Consider the following 5208-nt stretch of genomic DNA (forward strand, 5'->3'; position numbering starts at 1 on the left):
AAAAGAAGGACTTATCTGGGGTGTGGATGCTGGCTTCAAATGAACATGACATGCTTCTTGGACTGGATGCCCGACCCACACAAACTTTCCGGCTTCTCGTGAACCCATTAATCAGTATTTCAAAACCAGGGAACCTTGCCAGGACTCCTTAGAGGTGAGATGTCTTCTTTTCGGCCGACAGCGCCCTTTGCGGGTTTTCGCCAATCGACCTCTCTCATTTCTCTTCTCACCGTCGCCCGATAGTGCTCTTTACGAGTTTTCACCCAACGGACTCTCTCATTTTTAATTTCTCTTCTCACCATCGCCTTATGGTGCCCGAAGGTTTTCACCAATAAGACTCTCTCATTTTATTTCTCTCAATTTGGACTATACCAGCTTCCAACAATGTTGCTTTTCAATTCCCACGCCTTTGCCAATTGATCAGAAGGACTTGGACAAGGTTTTGGGTAAAAAGAATTCTGGGCGGACCTACAACTTTGGAACCATTTCGGCGGATTCACGGCCGAACCATTATATCATCTGCCCCAGTTTCATTTTTCGGGGAAATCAGGATTTTTGCTTTGGTGTGACTGAACCCCAGAGAGAGGCTGCCTACGTACCCTTTCAGGATCAAGTCAAACGTAGTTCAGGCAACTTTGGTTTTTTGGTTGTTTTTGTTTTTGTTTCCTTTTTCTTTTTCTTTTCATCATATTTTCTTTTTCTTTTTTTTGTATATATATATTTTTTTTCTTTTTCTTTTTCTTTTTCTCTTTTTCTTTTTTTTTTCTTTTCTTTTTCTTTTTCTTTTCTTTTCGTACTTCCGGGTTCCAAAGAGGGTAGCCAAAGAAGCATAACTGGCTCAAAGGGTTTACGAAGGGTTAATAGTGTTTGGGGTAGTGGGAAAGAAAGCCTTCGTCATCTCAAATACGCAAAAGCCATCGCCGCAGGAGGTCTAGACATAGTACCTTTTTACTGCATCTGCATTGACTGCTGCCTCAGGATCATTCCCTTCGATGTCTGCCAGGTACAGTGCTCCCCTTGGCAATATCTTTTGAATTATGTATGGACCTTTCCAATTAGGGGCAAACATCCCTTTTGCTTCCTGGTGATGAGGGAGAATGCGTCTGAGTACCAGCTGTCCCACTTCAAAATTCCTGGGACGCACTTTCTTGTTATAGGCGCGGGCCATTCTTTGTTGGTACAACTGCCCGTGACAAACCGCGGCCATCCGTTTTTCATCAATTAATGACAATTGCTCTAGTCGGGTTTTAACCCATTCACTGTCCTCAATCTCTGCCTCAACGATTATCTGGAGTGAAGGAATTTCCACTTCTGCGGGTATGACTGCTTCAGTACCGTAAACTAACAAGTATGGTGTCGCTCCAATTGATGTACGTATTGTGGTACGATATCCAAGTAATGCGAAGGGTAACTTTTCATGCCATTGCCGGGAGCTTTGAATCATTTTTCTCAAAATCTTCTTGATGTTCTTATTTGCTGCCTCGACAGCACCATTGGCTTTTGGCCGATAGGGAGTGGAGTTTCTATGCGTTATCTTGAATTGTTCACATACCTCTCCCATCAAACGACTGTTCAAGTTTGCAGCATTTTCGATAATGATAGTTGCAGGAATGCTAAAGCGGCAGATGAGATGGGAGTGCACAAAGTCTACCACAGCTTTCTTGGTGACCGACTTGAGAGTGATAGCCTCCACCCACTTTGTGAAATAGTCAATTGCCACCAATATGAATCTATTCCCATTCGAAGCTTTTGGCTCGATCGGCCCAATGACATCCATGCCCCAAGCAACAAACGTTCAAGGTGCTGACATCGGATGGAGTTCTGTCGGAGGTGCATGAATCAAGTCACCGTGCACCTGACATTGATGACACTTTCGAACAAAGCTGAAACAATCCTTCTCCATAGTTATCCAGTAATACCCGGCTCGCAAAATTTTCTTTGCCAGCACATAACCATTCATATGAGGTCCGCATACTCCTGCGTGCACTTCATGCATAATTCTTCCAGCTTCCTCGGCGTCGACACATCTTAGCAGGTTGAGGTCCGACGTCCTTTTATACAAAACATCGCCACTTAAGAAGAAACCGCTCGCATGCCGTCTAATGGTTCTTTTCTGATCTCCGATGGCCTGCTCAGGGTATTCCTGCGTTTTCAGAAATCTCTTGATATCATGATACCAGGGCTGACTGCTAGGTTCCACCTCAACCGCATTACAATACCCGTGCTTTTCTTTGATTTGAATCTCCAGAGGGTCAATATGGGCATTGCCTGGGTAAGGCAGCATTGAAGCTAGAGTGGCGAGTGCATCAGCTAGCTCATTATGACACCAAGGGATATACCTGAATTCTATCGACTTGAAGCGTTTGGTGAGATCTTCCACATGCTGTCGATAGGGAATGAGCTTAACATCTCGAGTCTCCCACTCCCCTAGGGCTTGCCGGATAATCAAATTAGAGTCCCCCATGATTAATAAATCTTCAACATCTTTGTCAATTGCCATATTCATGCCCATGATACAGGCTTCGTACTTAGCCGTATTGTTTGTGCAAAAGAATCGGAGCCTAGCTGTAGCTGGGTAGTGCTGACCATTGGGTGATATCACGATTTCCCCATGCCTACACCTCTTGCATTTACTGCTCCATCAAAGAACATTTTCCAAGCACGGGTGTCCTCAGAGATGGCTTCCACTGAATTTACCTCCTCATCTGGGAAGTAGGTGCTTAACGGTTGGTATTCCTTGTCAACCGGATTTTCAGCCAAATGACCTGCCAATGCCTGGGCCTTCATTACCGTGCGTGTAACATAGACTATGTCAAATTTAGTGAGCAAGATTTGCCATTTTGTCAGCCTCCCAGTGGGCATCGGTTTCTGGAATATGTATTTCAAAGGATCCAACCTGGTTATTAGATAGGTGGTATGGGCTTGAAGATAATGTCTCAGCTTTTGAGCGACCCATGTCAGAGCGCAGTATGTTCTTTCCAACAAGGTGTATTTGGCCTCGTAGCTGGTAAATTTCTTACTCAGATAGTAGATTGCTTGCTCTTTTCTCCTAGTTATATCATGCTGCCCGAGGACACAGCCAAAAGAATTTTCCAACACTGTCAGATACAAAAAGAGAGGTCGCCCATGCTCCGGTGGAACCAATACTAGAGGATTTGACAAATATTCCTTGATTTTGTCGAAGGCCTCTTGACATTCGGATGTCCATTTGATTGCCGCATCTTTCTTCAACAGTTTGAATATGGGCTCACAGGTGGTAGTCAGTTGAGCGATGAATCGACTGATATAGTTTAACCTGCCCAATAAGCTCATCACATCCTTCTTAGTTCTTGGAGGAGGTAAATCTCGAATGGCCTTTATCTTTGTTGGATCTAACTCAATACCTCTCCTGCTGACTATGAAACCTAGGAGCTTGCCTAATGGGACTCCAAAGGCACATTTAGCTGTATTCAACTTCAGATCATACTTGCGCAACCGTTCGAAGAACTTTCTCAAATCTCGAACGTGGTCACTCTGAGTTCGGGACTTAATGATTACATCATCCACATACACCTCTATTTCTTGATGCATCATATCGTGGAAAATGGTGGTCATGGCTCTCATATAAGTTGCCCCAGCATTCTTCAGCCCAAATGGCATGACCCGATAACAGTAGGTACCCCAGGGTGTAGTGAAAGCTGTCTTCTCGGCATCTTCTTCATCCATCAACACCTGATGATATCCTGCATAACAATCCACGAAGGACTGTATTTCATGTTTGGCGCAGTTATCAACAAGGATGTGAATGTTAGGCAACGGGAAATTGTCTTTGGGACTTGCCCTATTCAAATCTCGGTAATCCACACACACCCGAGTTTTCCCGTCTTTCTTTGGCACTGGAACCACATTGGCTAACCATGTAGTATATCGAACCACTCGGATTACCCCCGCCTTCAACTGTTTTGTGATTTCTTCTTTGATCTTATCACTGATATCAGTTTTAAACTTCCTTTGCTTTTGCTGTACTGGAGGACAATCGGGGTAAATTGGCAATTTGTGCACCACTAAATCCATACTCAGTCCTGGCATGTCGTCATACGACCAAGCAAACACATCTTTAAATTCGAACAGGAGTTGGATTATTGCATCTCGAGTTTTCTCATCTGTGTGAATGCTTATTTTGGTTTCCCTTATTTCTTCGGCAGTTCCCAAATTAACCGGTTCAGTGTCATTCAGATTTGGCTTAGGTTTGTTCTCAAATTGTTCCAATTCTCGGTTTATTTCCCTAAAAGCCTCTTCTTCATCACATTTCGGTTCTTGATTCATTATTTCACAATTAGACAGCGTGTTTGAGTCTGGGCATGAAGTCCGCAAGCATGTCACGTTATTTAAAGACGCGTTATTATAACTGAAAAGAAAAAAAATGAAAAGGGAAAAATAACCAGAATTAGAAATAAAAGAAAGATGGACGATGAAATATTGATATCATTTCTTGGAATTGGAAAGATAACAGGGTTTACATTAAGGAATTTAAAGACAAGAAACTAAAAGAAAAATCCGAGTTACACCCTAAGATAACTCGGGATGCAGAGAAGGTGGCAGGGCTAATCTACCGGGATTCCCACCTGATCGGGAATGGCGTAGCCTTCCTGTTTTGGAGTTTAGCATCTGGTCCCATATAGAGCACCTCAGCGGTACTAGTCCCTTCCCCTGGCTGAACCATGTTGGTTTCATAAAGCATTTGTCTCATAGCTCCACATGTATCTTCGATTTCCTCAGCTGTGGAAACCTCATCATCCTTTTCTTTGCCATACTTGGTCTTGACAAAAGTATCATAGAGATGTGGCAATGGTTGTGGCAGAACCCATCCTTCTTTCTTTCTTTCCTCGGCCCATTTCTCATCATCTGGGGTAGGTTAGAAGCCTATTACGAAGAACTTTTCTGCTGTGGGTAGAGTTACCGGCTCAGATATTCCTTGTAAAGCTTTTCCCAACCCTTTTCCTGGCTTGAAACCGTATCTAATCATTTCTCTGGACACCATGATTGAAGCATTAGACAGGAAAGGCTGAGGACAAGGATTTCCTTCCTCGTGCTGATCTGCTACCACAATTTCAAAGGCTTGATAAACAATATGCTCACTTCCTTCCCTCGCCTCCAAACATGGGATAGATGGTCACGATAAATGGACTGCTCGTCTTCTCTGTGGACCACGATTTCCTGGTCTTCATA

The sequence above is a fragment of the Nicotiana attenuata genome, chromosome 1, assembly GCF_001879085.1.
Source record: "Nicotiana attenuata strain UT chromosome 1, NIATTr2, whole genome shotgun sequence".
Taxonomy (NCBI): Eukaryota; Viridiplantae; Streptophyta; class Magnoliopsida; order Solanales; family Solanaceae; genus Nicotiana; species Nicotiana attenuata.